The sequence below is a fragment of the Microtus oregoni genome, unplaced genomic scaffold, assembly GCF_018167655.1.
Source record: "Microtus oregoni isolate MIOR12 unplaced genomic scaffold, Mior012 000020F_ref0000438, whole genome shotgun sequence".
In the NCBI taxonomy this organism is placed as follows: Eukaryota; Metazoa; Chordata; class Mammalia; order Rodentia; family Cricetidae; genus Microtus; species Microtus oregoni.
In genome coordinates, this window is record NW_024543079.1 from 163802 (window position 1) to 182158 (window position 18357).

General features: G+C 47.3%; 1 protein-coding gene across 3 annotated transcripts in view; it reads right to left on the reverse strand.

Moving 5' to 3' along the window:
- The window catches only part of Tshz2 (teashirt zinc finger homeobox 2), a 445344-nt gene that overhangs the window by 117152 nt on the left and 309835 nt on the right, over positions 1–18357 (reverse strand). The window lies entirely within an intron of this gene.

Below are 18357 nucleotides of genomic sequence, written 5' to 3' on the forward strand. Positions count from 1 at the left end.
GTGCCAGCCTGGGCTATGTGAGATTCTGCCTCAAACAAAACAAAGCAAAATATAATGTGTACTAAAATGCTATTGGTGTGAGTTGATGTTGGGCCATCTGCTTCTTCCCTCTCCCTTTCCCGTGTTCCCCCTTTTCTACCTCTCCCTGTCCTGTGCCTGCCCCCTTTCTCTTCCTCTCCCACTCCTGTGCCCACCTGCTCTGCCTCTTCCTTTCTCTGTGTATTTATTTTCCCCACAGTGGGCATTTATTACTGATTCTATTAAAAATAAAATTCTTGCGCTTTGGGGGTTTGCTGTTCATTTGTTTTCACCATCACAGAAGTGTCCAGGAGCCCTCTCTGGACTGCCTCCCTCCTCCCTCCCTCCCTGAGCCCATTCTCCCCATACAGTCTAGACTCTGGACAGTGTTTATGAGGCTCTCATGTGGAGATGACTTTCTGGTTACTAACAGCCATGTGGTTATGGTGAGCTTTGCCAGGGAATGCCATAATCCTGAGACTGAAATTGATGGGGGTGATCAATGAGGGGGGCGGAGAGAAAGAGAACCTGGAAAGAGAGAACCTTTGAGTGGAGATCTCTTGGGCCAAAAATGGTTTTCGGTGTTTGCTCTCAGAGACCTAGGCCCCAGGCATGCCTCATTTACCCACCCCCAATCCCTCCATCATACTTTGAAGAAGCAGAAAGAGGACAAATTCATATTTTAAGTTAATTTTTGCCATTCACAGCATCCACACAGTGAAGGCGCTTGCTTCCTCGAGCTTCCTAAGCCGGAGAACCGAGGCTTACACTGCTGGATTCTTGCCCTGCGCCCAGAACTAGACAAAGCAGCCTCAGCAGACAGTTGCCTCTCCAGTTTTAAAGTTCAACAGGGAAGCAGACAGAAGCTGCAGCTCCTTGGCAAGTTCCTTCATTTAACAGGAAGCATCCCTGTTTTACGTGAAGCTTAAAATTCCTTGGATGAGAAGAGTCAGGCCTCGGATTTATGGTACAAGCTGCCTTCCTCACAGAAACAGCGCTTACCAGGGTGATATGTCCCTGGCTGAAGTTCTGAGATGTTGCGTTTTATAGACACTATTAACCGTAGTGTATTGATCTGCTGACTCACTGACTAGCCCCACCCCATCACTGGTGAGTGCAGTTCTAAAGTGTATCGCGGGTTCTTTTGAAAGCACAGTGTTTGCCTAATTGACAGCATACATCCAGCTACAAAGTGATGGCAAGTGACCTCAAAAGGGAACAATAAGAAAGGTAGGCAGAAAGGAAACACATATCCCAACATTGTACATGAGATGGTTACTGTACGGGAGCTTCCTGGCAGCCAAGGGCAAAAGGACCCACGCCACACCCAACCTTTTTAATGATCAGAATAAAAACAATGTTAAATGAGAGATGAGAATCCCTCATCACAGACACCATATGAGAAGGATCGACCATGAATGACTTATGAATGACCAGTCACTTAGCCACGGCACAGATGTAGGGGAGCACTCACTTAAACAAAACAAGTTGCAGGCGCTCCATCCCAGAGAAGTCTGAGAAGGAAACGCTGCCAGCGAGTTACGAGCCCTTGAGTGTTTATATAAATGTCTCATAAGACACAGCATAGATAGAACATGTTAGGGTGCAGTTAATTCCTGGAAGCTCAATGGTGTGAGCATGCTGCCATACTGGCCATGATGGTCCTGGACGCTGAGATACATGCACATCGTCTTGGCTCTGCCTCCATCACACCCTGGCCCCTTCTGGAGAACCTTCCAGTTGCTCCATGTTGCTTCCTGTTCCATGTGGAGTTCAGATTTTGAAATAACCTCCTTCCACTTGTTTTCAGCTTCCTTGGGTTATGGCCTCAGTGTTTCTCTGTCCCTTGAGTGGTAGGTTCTCTATGGCCTAGGTGTGCTGGTCATGGATGTACTTGGCAAACTGACCACTCTTCACTGCCAGGGGTTCCTGGCCATCCTGCTTACATTAGTTTCCATTCAAAGCCCCTGATCTTGCTGTCTATTTTCTTTCTTGAACTAGTTTCTAAGGTCCTAAGCAAGGGGTTTCTCTGGTGATTATTTAATGCTGGTACTGCACACAGAAAACGATAAAAAAATGTGTGTGTGTGTGTGTGTGTGTGTATAAGCACACACACATATATGTGTGTGTGGGGTGCATGTGTCCCACAGCATGCATGTGGAGACCAGTGAACAACACTGCATGCTGGTTGTCACCCTCCACCTTGTATGAGGCAGGGTTTCCTGATGTTGGCCTCTGTGTCCATCAGGTCTTCTGGCTTCCAGAGATTCTCCCGTCTCCACCTCCCATCTCGTCACAGATATGAGCTATCATGTCCTGTTTCACGTGAGTCATCTGGTCTCGTGCTTGTGTGGTGTTTATCTACCCTCCATCTCTGCAGGCCCCCCTCGGTCAGTCATTACCATAGCAATGACCGAAGAAACAGCCAATCACAGAACTAGAATCATATCTCTAGAAGACAGTCCCTCAATATCCTTGGTGGGTCTTCCTGGTTGGGTTCTGGACCATCCATTTGGTGTTTTCTAGTAAGTCTTCTGACATCTCACAGTGTGTACCAGGATGGTGACACCCTTCCTCGAGGGAAGGATTGACCGTTGACTCATGAGTTCTACAAAGTGGAGAGAGCCTCAGTGTGTGATTAGAAATCTATCATGGTGTAGTTGGTGTGGTGTGGAATCATGGCTCAAGGGCATCCTCTTTTTTGGCCCAACTTCTGCATGGACAATGTACCCAGATTTGGGTTTCCATGACTTTCTCAATATCCAATACCCCCTATGACATACTCTGCTTCAAATATCCTCTCCTCTGCTTTCCCCAAGGGCACCCAACCCACTCATTAGTCCTCAGAGCTCTAATGTTCATCCTAGAAAACCTGACCCTCATAATTGTAGGCCTGTCCACCTCTATCAACTTGCAAGCCATGTAGCCAGACAGTGTCCCTGACCGTTAGAACTGTCACCAGCAGCTTGCTGGTGTAAATTCCTGATTTTTTTCCCCTTCTTATTTTCCATAAGTCATAAATACCAACATTCAAGATAGTACAAATATTATTAATCACAACTTCTCTGATTTGAGGGCTCTGTGCCTCTTCATGATTAACCATGACTGTGACTTATGGCATGGAGGGAGCAAATTCTCTCTGGACAGTAGGTGCTTGGGGGTAGACTAGACACTTAGTGAGCAGTTAACGGTATTTGTCATTAGCGTTGCAACACAAGCCACAGTTACATGGTAAAAAAACTGCTCATTCCTTCTCCATCATGCAGATCAGTCACAAAAGAAAAAGTAGCCGCTATGACCCTCCCTACCTGAGACCATAAGCTAAAATAATCCATGATCCTTCCATCATTACTTCCTCCCCTCCCTCCTTCCCCTCCCCCCTCTCCCTTTCTTTCCTCCTCCTCACTCACCCCCTCTCAGTTCCCCTCCCTAACTCCTCCCCTCCCGTCCCTCCCCTCTTCCTTTCTCCCTCCTTCTCCTCTTCTACTTCCTTCCCTTCCTCCACTCCCTCCTCCCTTACTCCCTCACCCTCTCCCTCTTTCCCTCATCCCTCCTCATTTCCTCCTCTCCTTCCCTCCCTCCCCTCTCCCTCCTTTTTCCCTCCCTCCCTCTTCTCCTCTCCTTCCTCTCTCCTTCCCCCTTCTTCCTCCCCATCTCCTCCCCCTCCTTCCTTCCCTCCCTCCCCCTCTCCTTCCGTTTTTCTCCCTCCCTCTCCTCCTCTTCTTCCTCCCTCCCTCCCCATCTCCCTCCTTTTTTCTTCCCTCCTTCTCCTCCTCTTCTTCCTTCCTCCCTTCCCTTCTCCCTCCTTTGTTGCAGGCCCTTAGATCCTGAACTTTCTATGACCCCTTGTCTGCTGGACTAAACAGCTTGTTTTTCTATGCTCGCAACTACTCTGAGCATAGGACCCTCAAGGGTTCCTGAAAGCAAGGACGTGGTTTCTGGTGGGCTTGCAGTGGAAAATCCCAAGAGCTAGGGCGTGGCCATTAGTTAAGGAGAGCACTATATAAGCTGTCTGGGAACATAATAAAATTGGCATTCTTGCTTCAAGAGTGACCCATATCTCTGTGTGTTCTTTAATCCCCTGACCCTTGCCCAGTAGCGATTCCAGGTGGTGCAGGTGGCACACTCCTTCCCTCCTCCTTCTGCCTCCCCCCTCTCCTTCCTTCCCTCCTCCTCTTCCTCACCTTCCTTCCTTTTTTCCTTCCTTCCTTCCTTCCTTCCTCCCTTCCTCCCTCCCTCCCTCCCTCTCTCCCTCCCTCCCCCTCTCCTCCTCTTCCTCCTTCTTTTCCTTCTGTTGCTTCTTGTCAGGTATTTGTCAGGACAAAGGGAGAAGAACTAATACACAAGCAGAAAGGAAGAAATCTTACTAGTGTAAAACTCATCGCTCACTAGAGTGATGGTGTAGAGCAGTTATAGTGCCAGGGAATCTGAGGCCCCCTTCTGGCCTCTGCAGGCGCCACATGCTCACAGTGCATGCACTTTCATGCAGGCGAAGTGTGTAAACAAACAATCAAACAGCAACAATAACAAAAACAAGCAAAACAATTTTTTCAAGTGTGAATCAAGGCAAATAAAAAAATACATTGCAGAAGAGTGGGTGGAGAGAATGTAAGAGTAAGGATCAGTCCAAATCTATCCCAGCACCCCCCATTCCAGGTCTCTCTATCCATCCCTATGGGACACTCCAGCTGCTGCCTCTGATTGGGCAAGCCCATGTCCTCCATGGAACCTCAGCTCTGTGATCTCCTTAGAACGCCTTTCCCAGGTCCTGACATGCCTGGCTTTTCCTCGTTTGTGTACTACTCAAATATCCCCACTCAAGTGGACTTCATGGATGACCCTTTCCCAAGCCCTGGTCACCCTCTGCTGCCCCTGGTGGTAGAGAGTCCTATCACTGGGGTCAAATGCCAGTGCTCTTACCCCAGTTGAACTCAAGTCTCAGTGGCTGTTTTCTGGTCTATGACTTGGGTGCAGTGGTAGCATAGAGTTTTCTTGTACAGCCCATGGGCCACATGTGCTCCCAGAGAGGTATAGACGTGCCCAACACAATATTGTAAACTTACTTAAAACACAAGGTGAGTTTCGGGGAGAGTTTTGCTTTGTGACTTGCACGGTTGGTGAGATTGGACTTGTGGATGACAATGCTGGCCAGCTATGTGAAAAAACTGGGTTGGCCACATGTTTTTGAAATGCTGCCATCAATGCATTTGCAAAATATGAAAATTCCTGGTACCCATAGTGATTTTGTGCCATAGTAAGCACTAAACAATGCTCATTTATTTGCATTCTTTTTTGTTATAAATTGCACACGTAAAACTTTTTATTTGGCCATTCTGTCATGCCTAGAATATTAAAAAAGTTCAGTAAAGTCAGTACATGAATGAATAAATGATGGTTCAGCCTCAAAGTCTCTGTTCTCCAACTCTGTGCTGAATCGTCCTTTCTGAACCCCGAGCCTGATCAGAGCTCCAGCCCTGGCAGATTGGAGCCCAGCAGCTCTTCCGTTCTGTCCTCAGGAGGTCGGCCATCATTCCCGTCCAGGCTGCTAACTGCTCAGTCTCAAGGGAGTTCGGGATTCATCTGCTGCCACCCAATGGATCCCCGGAAGATCCTCCCCGGGAGAAGAAACAGCTGCCACAGTGAAAGTCCTGAGCAGAGACACAAATGTGGCTGAGTGAAGCTTTGGGGCATTTGGATGCTGTCAGCACTGTGGGTTCTAGGCGAGCAGGAGCTTTGTGGAAAGCCTCAGTGGTGCTGATTCATAAACCTTATCCCAGAGGGAAGATGGAGAGCCACCCTTCCTTGTCTCTAGACTCATTCCCCCTGCCCGTGTGTGTGCCTGTGTGTGTGTGCACAAACACACATCTGTCTCAGCTGTTCTCCATTTTATTTTTTGAGGCAAGGTCTCTCATTGAACCTGAAGGTCACCAATGTGGCTAGACTGGCTGGCCAGTGAGCCTTGGGGATTACCCACTCACCTCTTCCTCAGTGCCATGGCTACAGGCACACACTTCCATGTCTGACTTTTTTTTTGATTCTTTATTTTTTTTTATGTGGGCTTTGGGGATCTGAACTCAGGTTCTCATGCTTGCATGGGAAGCCCCTTCCTGACTGAGACGTCTCCCAGCTTCCAGAGTGATCGTTCTAGGATATGTTCTCCTTTCTCCAACTTATGGACTCTACACACCCTTCAAGGCCCTGATCACACCTCAGCCTCTCTCTGCTGGTATTGTAACCTCTCTGCCCAAGTTAATTGTTTGTTCTTCTTGGAGCCCTGCTCACTTTCTCGACCTGTGTTCTACTTGGCTTATTCATTTGATCATTGCTTTATAGACAAGAACAAAACCATCAAGAAACAAGACGAAAATTTGTCACCAGGCAGCCTTCAAAATGATGTCCCTCAGCCCTGGCAGGCTTCTTAAGGTTGGAAACACTACCTACAACATGTATCAAAAGGTTCTAGAACAAGCTCTCTACTTGGTGGAACAGAAGGTAGGATAACTGGCTACAAAAAGATTTCACTTCAGCACAAAGGGACCTCCACAAATACAGTACTCTTGATCTGAGTCTTCCCCCTTGTTTGATGAAGGGCTTGTTATGTATAAGAAAACCTACGTTGCTCCTGAGGCCTGGGATATGATTCATGCCAGCACCCTCCTTGGAAAAACCCATGCACGTTGCAGGGGAGCTTAGTCGTCTCATTGTCGGGCACATGGCTGCTAGACACAAGGCCTGCATGCTGACACAAAGTGTGCTTCGAAAAGTTATCTTCCTCCTTGCTGACTGACATTCGAACATCTTCGGTGTGAACCTATTTCTGGGGTGGGGAGGAAAGAAAAGCTCGTTGCTTCTTCTCTGGGCCGTTAACACCTTCATTTAGAGCAGTGGTTCTCAACCTCCCTCACGCTGCAGCCCCTTAATACAGCTCCTCAGGTTGTGGTGACCCCCAACCATGAAATTATTTCACTGCTACTTCATAGATAAAATTTTGTTACTGTTGTGAATCATAATGTAAATATCTAATGTGCAGGATATGCCACCCCAAAGGAGTCACGACCCACGGGTTAAGTGCCCTGATCCTGGGTGTCATGACCCTTCTGCTGCAGCCCACACAGGCTCTTGTCTGTGGTCGGTGGAGTCCAAAGTGTTCCTTACGTTTGACTGTGAGCTCTTTATGGCTTAAACACATTTAAAAGGACTCAACACCCTCACCACTTTTCCAGGTGAACTTGACAATTCTCATCCTTATCTTTGATTCTTTGGGCTCCAGGGAATGAGAGGAATAAGATCCCCCCCCCCCAACATCTTTTGTCCAAAACCGGGGATTCCGTGTGACTTGAACCTTTTCAAGACTGGGCCTTGGGCTCTTTTCACGCTGGGAAATTAGCCTGGAAAACGAGACATCACTGCATTTGGGAATATCAGTGGCCTTTTTCCTGGACCATTGCCTTTCGCTAAACAGCGCACTGCTTTCTGCCACTGTTATTAAGCAAATAATGAGCTTCCGTTCTCAGGGGGATTTGCTTCCTGAGAGGCACCAACTTGAAACCGGCACTGAGCCCATACACCGAGGCTTTAATGGGGGGATTGCAGGCAGCTTATTGAAATGAGGTGTTATTTGAAAAAATAGCAAGAGCAACTTAATTGCGACGCTTGTATCCTTGAAGCTCACATTATGAGAAAGATAATGCAGGGCTGGGGAGATGGCACAGTTGGTGAGGCAACTTGCTTGCAAGCGTGTGGACCTGAGTCAGATCCCCAGAGCCCATGTCAAAATGCCAAGCATGGTGGTTTGCTCATGGTCACAGCCCTGGGTGAGTGGAGACCTCAGGATCCCTGGGGCCTCTCTGGTCAGCTAGTCTAGTCAAGTTGGTGAACTCCGGACCAATGAGAGACTTTTCTCCAGTGCCCCTGCCCATTAAAAAGATAATATAAAGTGTAAGGATGGGGATTATCAAGCTTTTTCTATAAGGATCCAGAGAGTAAACTGTTTTTCTCCCCTTTGGGACCAAACGGCTTGCCACCCTGGTGTCAACACAGAAATAAAGATGTCAACATAGGAATGGGCATGGTTTTGTTCCAGCCCAGAGTCACAGAGGAACATGCAAGGTAGAGGTTAATTTTCATGACTTATGGAGCATCTAATCTGGATTATTTTTTTTTCTTTAAGCCCTTTAGAATATGAAGCCATCCTTGAGCAGTGAGTCCTACATAAGTGGTGGGCACACTTATGGGCAGCCTCTGGTCTGCGTGCTATTGACTCCTGTGATAGAGACCAATTCAGAGCTGCTTTGGGGGTCAAAGAGACCTAAAGTCATATCCCAATTTGGCCACATGTTAGTAAGTGGGTCTTTGGCAAGATGGGCACTGTTCGGTTGTCCCCCTGTAAATCAGGCCTAGTACAGCATCCTCATCATGCGTATTCTGTCAACGATTGAAAGGTTGGACTTAATGTGCACAGAGAGATGCCTGCCACATGGCAAGAACTCAGTCGATTAAAGTTTTTGACAAATATTTATAGAGCAGTCTTGGGGTAGGTGATATACAAGGCCCCAGGCGTCTCATGATTCCTGTCTAGCACAGCTTAAAATCGAGTAGAGCTGATGAGGGATATTGCTGTTATTATTACCCATAATGTCTGGGATTTGTGAAAGTGAAGCAGACACTGTAAATTATTAGATAGTGCGTTGTGTTATTACTATAGACTTGTGTGTGTGTGTTACCACAGCACACACGTGGAGGTCAAGAGACAGCTTGAGGAAGTTGGTTCCATCCTTTTCGTTGTGGGGATTTTGATCACACTGTGACACTCCACTACTGTTAAATAAAGTTTAGCTTGACTCAGCAGGGTGGAGCTAATGACTAGCTGACCAGAACTGGCCATAGAGAAGGTGCACAGGAAAGAAAGGGTGGGGCCTTGAGTTTTGGTTTTAGGATGAATGAAGAGACATGTCTTTTGCTAGGTCTTTGGTCAAAAAGGAAGGTCAGCTGGTTGCTTCTCAGCTTCTCTGATCTAGCAGGGTTTCGCCCCCACATCTGACTCCCCAGTCCTTGTTAGTAAATAGAATGACAGAGACTTAGTTTAAACCTACATACCAGAAGGCCCTCCAGGCTGCAGCCCCGAGTGACCAGTGGGGCATTGACTGCGAGTCCATGGGCTGCAGATGATAATTAAAATATCAGGAGTTTTATGTGCAGCCCTGAAGTCAACAGAAACCATCACCTTTTACTATGTGGGTCTTGAGAATTGAGGGAACATCCCTGATTGAAGGAATATCTTGACCGAAGATGCCTTTACCTGGTAAGCCATCTTGACAGCCCACAAATATGTTACCTCCAAAGACAAAGTTAATTACTATCCCCTTTGTTGTGACAGTCTCCTGTCCTTCCCCCACATCCCAGCAGAATGAGCCTGCTTCCCTGTGGAATGCTACGCTGAAGTTGCTGCCAAGGTACCTGCAAGACACAGCTTGCACGTTCCTAGTGCATGGACAATTTGACCTTCCCAAGCTAGGAAGGTGTGGTTCCTAGGAGACAGGCCCCACCCTGCTGGATGCCCCGCATGCAGGAGTATTTTCAGCACCAATTGGAGTTGATAAGTTATTTTTAAAAAAGGAGGATATAGGATGGGTGGTACAGAGGAAGGTGTGGATTTAGGGGGAGACGTTGGGGGATGAATATAATCAAAATGTATCCTATGAAATTCTTGAAGCTCGAATAGAAATGTTTTAACAAGAGAAAGCCACACCACCACTCTGTGGTAGACAACAAGGATAGTGAGGCTGTTTATAGGCTGGGTGGGCGAACGCTTTCATGCTGTTATAACCGCAACCAGAGGCAGACCCAGCTGCACAGGAAGCTCAGGAGGAGATGATGTCTGCTTCTGGAGATTGTGTGACTCATCAGGTTTTAAAGTGACCTGGACTCCTGGCTGTATGTCCAGAAAATACACATTTGGATCTGCTCCAAGGGAAAGATCTAATTAAACTGTAAACTTATTCTTAATTTTTTCCTAGAATAAAAATGCCAATTACCAATTCGAGTCAGCTTTAACTTTTTTTTAGTAGATTTATTTATTCTATGTGTGTTACTATTTCCTTCTGTGTGAGTGTGTGAACCACTTCCTGCCCAAAGAGGCCAGAAGAGGGCATCAGATCTGAGTTACAGACAGTTGGGAGCTGCCATGTAGGTTCTGGGAATTGAACTCAGGTCCTCTGGGAGAGCAGCCGGGGCTTTTAACCTCTGAGCCATCTCTCCATCCTTCCTCTCACTGTGCCTTTTGAGAGGATAGTCAGGTATAGCACTACTAATTAACACTTTCATGTAGGAGGAAGAACCACAGATCCTTCAAGAAGACCTTGAAGAGGGAGTGAAGGCTGTAGGGGCGTGCCCTTCTCCTGTGAGTGTCTGGTAGCCCTTCCCATCCGGAGTGGATGCCTCTCCTTCCCTTGCAAATCTCTCATATTTGATCAATACAGCGTGGCAACCATGGTGCTGGGGAGGTGGCACAGTTGGTAAAGTGCCCATCAGGCAAAGCCTGAAGACCGGAATTCAGATCCTCAGCCCATACGTAAAAGTCAGGTGTGGCAACGTGCACCTGTCACCCCAGCCCTGTGGGTGAGGTGGAGGCAAGAACATTCCTGGAGCTTACGTGCCAGCTACTTCCAGACTGAGTGAGAGACCCTACCTCAAAAGGAGTATGGAGAGCTGTTGAGGAAGACCCCTGTCATCAACAGGTGGCTGTCACATACACAAATCTACATGAATATGCACACACGCCAGTTCCATACCCACCCCTACACACACACACACACACACACACACACACACACACACACGGTGGCAAAAGTGATCCAGTGCCAGTTCTGGCATGCTCTTTACAATGCTTTATGGCGTGGACTTCTCCACAAGGAGGCAAACACCACACTGTATTAAAGCAAGGATGAGATTATACACTGTGTCCAAGAGGAAGGAGAGAAACTGATGGAGGAGCATCAAGCTATCTGTGACACGGGGCAACATCTTCCTCAGCCTCCCAGCCCATTTGCAGCTAAGTGTAGCCGAGGGAACATCTTCAGGCTGTCCTCCATCAAACATGACTGCCTAGAACCTGGAATTCTCAGCCTGCAGAACCCTGGGAAATAACAACTGATTGTTGCTCTAAACTGCCAAGTCATCAGCTGAGTTGTGGCTCGGCAATAGATTACTGAGAGGGGCTGGTTTTCCGTTACCGCACGGTCACTGTGGGGCAGCCTCACCGTGGAGACTAAAGTTGAAAATGACTAAGTGACGAAATCAGACCCAGCCCACTCTGCTCACATGAGAGGTGACAGGAGAAAGCCTACTCTGGACCAGAGGATCCGTGTTTGTCCAGTTTTAACACATGTCTCCTGGCTCAGGACAGGATAAAGTCCTACCTGTTGAAATATCCTTAGCGGGTACTAGAGAATACTGCTTTGCTTCCCCTCTTAGCAAGACACAGCTCATTTATGCTAACAAAGAAAGACTATGTGGGGGCTGGGGAATGCTCAGTGGTCAAGAGCACACCCTTACAGAGGACCCGAGTTTGGTTTCCAGCACCCCAGCAGCTCACAACTGCCTGGAAACCCAGCTCTATGGGGATCTGATTCTTGTAGCCCTCATAGGCACCTTCAGTGATGTATGTTCTCTCTCTCTCTCTCTCTCTCTCTCTCACACACACACACACACACACACACACACACACACACACCACACAATAATAATTAAAAATATTTTTAAAGAATATGGAAAACAACTCCGGCTATTTAAGGTATGCGTTGTACGTCTTGTTAGGTTAAACAACAACAAGTTTAGAGCTGGACAGATGGCTCAGGAGACAAAGTGCTGGCCACTAAATGTGAGGATCTGAGTTCAGATCCCAGCTCCTATGTAAAAAAACTAGATTTGTCTGTGTCTGTAACCCCAGCACTGGGAGGGCAGAGACAGATTCCTGGCCAGCCTGGATAGCCCAGTTGGTGAGTTTTAGATTCCTTAAGAGTCTCAGTCTAAAAACACGGTAAAGTGGCTAAGACACTCAGTGTTGACCCGTGTTCTCCACATGCACGTATGTGCACACATTCACATACTCTCTCTCACATGTACATGCACACACACATGAACTCAGAAACGATAAATAAAAGAGGCAGGAAGCCAAAGGAGGATTAGATACAATGAGATTACTAAAAGGTGACGTCAAAAGCTGGCCCCCACAACCTTAAAATCATGGGGCCCCACAGCTCCTGTCAAATGAAGTCAGACAGCTCTGTTCACACTGTGGGGACCTCAAGGCAAGCACTGCTTCGGAGAACGGAACAACTCAACCCTTGATGTTCATGACGATGACCCCGAGCCAGGAAGCAGAGATTAAATAATGTTTTTCAGCCTCTCTTTTAAAAGGCAAGGACGAGTGCAAGGAACACCCAGAAATATTGCCATGCCAAATGGCTAAAATAAATACATGTGACAAGCGAGGGCTCAGCTTTAGTGACGTGGAGACACACTGGCATGGAGCAGGCGGTGTCAGCTGAATGAGCCATTGCTCTATCCGCAGGACAACCTGCATGTGTTCCAAGCCTTGGCTAGGGTGAAGGCTTCTGCCGGATGAAAAACGAGCTTTGCTTGCGTCTACATCTGAGCTTAAGTGCACTCTCTAAAACCTTGGGAATTTTTTGGACAGGTGTCTCCTTTCCAACAGCATAATATTTGGACATTGCCTTTTAAATACGTGCAGATAAAATGATATTCCACGTTTGTATCTCACGTCTAAGCAGATGGGATAACAGTAGTGAGGGCTGCAGAGAAACAATCCTTCATGGAGAGTGAGCGGAGATAAAACCTCACCTCCTGGTAACCCTGAACAGAACTTTGTGGCTACAAGCCCTAGAATGAATGCTTTATTATCTCAAATCTTTAATGATTTAATGTGCACGGGCCAACATCTGCTGTCTTGTTTCCATACAAGCTAGCAGCATTTTCCTTTTTCAAAAGCTAGGATTTTGGAGACAATGGAAACTGACTTTGCCACCTGCAGGCCCGTAAGAACTTGGAAAGATGTGCTTGCTGGCAGAATCCAGCTGCCATATCATCTACATGGCATTTGAGAAGTATCCAGATTTGAATTCTTCTAGAGGGAGGGGATGGCTGTTCACCATGTCTCTTTCTTCCAGAACATTCTCTGTTGCCTTCTCTTACTGCTGTTGCCCTGCTTTGATCCTCCAGTTTCTGAAAATTTGACACTAGAATTAGAATCTTAATTCTTTCAGGTGTGTGTGTGTGTGTGTGTGTGTGTGTGTGTGTGTGCACACCTATGTGCTGGTATGCACAAGTGTCTGTGTGTGCACGTGGCGTCCAGAGGACAATCTTAGGGGTCATTTTTTAGGTGCTGGCCACCTTGTTTCTTGCAGCAGGGTCTCACATTTATTTTGAGTTCACAGATTTGACTAGACCGGCTGGCCAGTGAGCTCACGTTTATCCTGGGCTCACAGATTTGACTAGACCGGCTGGCCAGTGAGCCTCAGGAGTTCTGTCTTTGTCTCCCCGTTGCTGGATTACAAGCGTGCACCTCCTCACATGGCTCTTTAAAATGTGGGTCCCAGTGCTGGCAAGACAAGCACTTTGCCAACCTAACCATCTCTCCAGCTCAGATTTCTAATCTCTAGGACACGAAGGATAAGTGGCTAGGCACTGGCATGGGGCATTTCATACCATTTGGTGTAAACACCTACTTTCAAAGGGCAGAGATACTGGTGGCCGATATGCCCTACACGGAGCAAGTTAGCAATGCAAGGGAGACAGCTGCTGCCAGAGTGGCCACAATTCCCGGAATCTGGGAGCGTGTGGTGTGTTTGAACTGCACCACGCTCTTCTTATAGGTGGGAGACATCCTATTGCCATCTCCACAGCTTACCCCTAGGCTTGCCTCTGGGCTTCTCATTCCAGTGGAGTTGCACTGAGACCTTGTCTCCGCAACAACAGCATATGCAAAAGTTTATCGTGCACCTAACTCTGTTCCTGTCTGAAGGCTGATGTGTCTCACGTGTGCTATCTCACTCAATGCGCATCAGCAGTGTAAGAACTTTAACACCATATAAGGCTTTTTGATGCATATGTGCATGCACCTCTGTCTGTCTGTATGTCATGTATGTGCAGTATCCCCAGAGACCAGAAGAAGGCATTGCCCACCACCCCCACCACCGACTGGCATGGTTGTGAGGCACCTGGCATGGGTGCTGGGCACGGAACTCTCGTCCTCTGTAAGAGGAGCAAATTCTTTTTTTTTTTAAAGAATTATTTTATTATTAAGTACACAGTGATCAGCCACCATGTGGTTGCTGGGAATTGAACTCAGGACCTCCGGAAGAGCAGTCAGTGCTCTTAACCTCTGAGCCATCTCTCCAGCCCGAGCAAATCCTTCTAACTGCTGAACTATCTCTCCATCCTGGGTGCATACTTTCAAATCCAGAAAGGGGAACTCTATTCAAAGGCCTGAGGATGCTTTCCCATTTTCCATCTGTGTTCGTTCATCATACAAGTCACATTAAGGAGGAATGGCTAAAATACTCGTGTTCTGAATATAGCTGATCCCCAAATCTGGCCGAGTGATTTTTTAAACTTCAGTGTGTGTAAGAATTACAATGTGAGGTGGAACACAATACAATAACATGCACACTGTATCTTACACATGGCTTAAAGCGGCAGTTCTCAACTTGGGGGTTGCAATCCCTTGGGGGTCGAACAACCCTGTCACAGGAGTTGCCTAAGACCATCCTGCATATCAGATTCATAACAGCAGCAAAAATTACAGTTATGAAGCAGCTATGAAAATAACTTTATGGTTGGGGGTCAGCACAACATGCGGTACGGTGTTAAAGAGTCGCAGCATTATGAAGGTTGAGACCGCTGGCTTCCTGGGTTTTCAATGGCGGCTCTGACTCTGGACAAATTTCTTCTGCCCAGAAACTTGTACTTATAACATGCAGTTCTTCTCTGCATTATGACTCTCAATCCCAGCTTATCACAACACGAATGTTGCTTCAGAATGTGTCACCCCAGCAAAATTAAAAATGCATATTTTCACATACAGACTCTCAGAGGGGCTGTATCCTTCCCTCCCCAGACTTTGTGTTCATGTATGGCCATAGATGGGATGTGTCACTTGGTTTTATTGATTTAAGCAGAACTGGAACCCAATGACCCAGGACAAGTACATTCACTGCTTAGGACTCAGTTTCCCTGTGGGAAACTTGCCTGGATGAGAGAGTCTTGGCTAACGTCAGGCCTTGAAGTAGTCTTAGACATGCCACCCAATTCTGATTATTGTTTATCTGTTACAGGGCAGCGAGTTTCCCTGCACAAACAGTTTGCTTTGAACACCATATTTAGCATTTCAGAGCTGCTAAGCACTCCGTTCTAGCATTCGAGACAGGCTTCCCAGCTCAGGGATCACGGAGCTGTGGTCCAGGTGTCGGCTAGCGGTCAGCGCTATGGGCTCATTGGAAGCTTTAGCTGACTCCCTGCCACTCTAGGACTCAGGCTCTGACTTCTCATTGGTTATTGGCAGCTGTCTGCCCTCAGCTCCCAGAGACCACCTAGGACCACACCACCATTATGTGGGTTTCCCAAACCTGATCATTTTCTTCCACAGCCAGCAAGAGAAAGGCCCCCAAAAGATGGAGATGGCAGCCCTGTCTGTCATGGTCACTGAAGGACTCTTCACTCTGGCACAGCCTTTTGATCAAGCAAGTTACAAGCCAGGCATGATGATGCACACCTGTAATACCAGCACTCTGGAGGCTGGGGCTGGGGGATCACCTGTTTGTGGCCAGACTGGCCTACATGAGCCCACCCTGTGTCTCAGTATTCTTTAAGTTACTTGTTTTTAAAACATTCTGGGTGGAGAAGAAAAATCCTGTGCAGTGGGAGAATGTTCTTGTTCACTGTAAAGATTTGTCACTCATATTGGTTTAATAAAATGCTGATTGGCTAATAGCCAGTCATGAAGGTGACCAAACTAGGAGAATTCTGGGAAGAGGAAAAGCTCAGTCTGCAGTTGCCACCCAGACACAGAGGAAGCAAGATGAGAATGCCTCACTGAAAAGGTTCCAAGCCACATGGCTAAACATAGATAAGAATTCTGGGTTAATTTAAGTTGTAAGAGTTACTTAATAATAAACCTGAGCTAATAGGCTGTGGGAATGGGCGGGACAGAAACTTCCGTCTATAATCCTGTGGTGTGTAAAGCCCACTTTCTCTTATTGCTGTGACCTGGCAAGAAGCAATTTAGGGAGGAAGAATTAGTTCTGGCTCATGGTCTCAGGGGATCCAGTCCATCTTGGTGATGTGGCAGAGTTCACAGCGAGGAAGAAGACTAGAAACAGGGTTGGCTGGAAACACTCAAAACCCGCCCTCAGCACTCACTTCCTCCAATGAGGTTGCACCTAAAAGTTTCACATCTTCCCTCAACAGCCCCAGTGTCTGGGACCAATGTTGCATGCGAAGGCATTTCACGCCTAACCACAGTTAGGAGGTATTGAGGTGAAGGGCGGTAGTTTCACCTCACGGTCTCCCAGTGCCTGTCATTTGCTAACACCCATGGGAAATGGCCAATAGTGAGGAGGAGCTGCCAGCATTTTCCATGGACCCTTGAGCCTTCCCCACTTTAGTCCCCCGAGTTTAGGACTAGTGTCTCTCAGAGGATAATTGGTAGATCTACAAACTCCAAATAGCGACCAAATTGTCGTCTGGATGAGAAGAATCCGGGTCAGGAGGACCCACAGTCTCCCCATCCTCAAAGGGCTGTGAGTAACAGGAATGGCAGCCCAGCTCAGGTCTGCTAGGAACAATGGCGGTTCTTGGCGGAGGAGAAAGAGGCAACGCCAACGCAGTCACCAGCTCACAGCGTTGCTCTGTCTGCTGGGGAACAATGTGGCACCTTTCTTTCTTCGAGCCCGAATGGTGCCAGTCTTCTGCCCCTGAATTCTCTGCCACTGTTCAAACCACACTCCCTTCCCACCTCCCACCTGGCATGAGACACTTGGGAAAACGCAATAATAAATATTAACCCCAAACTCCGAAGCTAGCCTTGCCCCCCAACGTGCTGGAGTTTAACTGCAGTCATGTGACTCATTCGTATAATGGGTTGTTTTCTAAGAAAAACACAGAAATGTCCAACACCAACTTGACATAATAAAGGAGAATAAAATAGTCATTATGAATAAAATATGTGGGCAGAAAAAATGTATAAATGATCAGAGCCTGCTGACACAATAAAGCCTTTTTAACTGCCTTCCAGGCAAAACACATATTTTTCAAACTCCTAAGGTCTCTCGCTCTATTTTTTAAAAAGCCTCCCCTGGTGACCCAGGGCAGTTCAGTGTGCTTGTGACATGGATCATTCCGAAATGTCACTGGCCTTTTGCTGGTTACAACATCAATTTCCCCAGTCCTCAGCTGGTTTTCTGGCTTCATGTACAGGGATATGCACGTGCGCATGCACACACACACACACACACACACACACACACACACACACAGACAGGCACACTCTCCCCGTTCTGTTTAGCAGCTGACATCAGCTCTGCACACACCGGATTTGCCAGCAGTCACAGGAACCACTTCTGCATAGACCGGGTTTGATCTCTGCTGGCGAACAAGTTCCAGAACCCATGTTTTCCTGAACTTATCCTTCATAGGTCAAAGGAAAAAAGACAGAAAGCACAAAAAGGACCAAAAGCTGCCTGTGGCCTATCTTCCCAGAGAATCCATGTAACCTTCTAAAGGAGACGTGGTAGTCACCGGCTTACAAACCCCTTTATTCTCTTTTCCCACTTGACTTTTCTCTGGGTTAGACACTTTCTTTAGCTCTTGGAAATATGCTTCCTTTGCTTTCAAGACTCCTACTTTGTGTGCATATGAAATATGTTAGGAATGAACACTGTAGGCTCCACCTTTGAGCCTGCTCTCCACCCCTCTGCCCTGGGCATGTGGTCCAGCCTCAGCCTCCTGAGTGCTGGGAGTATAAGCTCTCGCTATGTTTGTTTTTTTCCCATTCTTCACTCAGGGGCATCTTCTGCCCTGTCCAGAAAGACTTGCAGGACCCTTTCAAGGGCCACATGGGGTATGACCCTAAGGCAGTACAGCTCAAACCCAATTGCACGTTAGACTCATGGGGCTTAAAAACTCTCTCAGGCACGGAATGGAATATCCGGAGGGACTATAAAGGTTTCTAGTTTGAGCTGGGCGAGGGGTGGGTGGGAACATATGCAAAACCATTGGCCTTCATACACGATGTTTAAGCTATCTTTTGCAGATAAGGAAAGC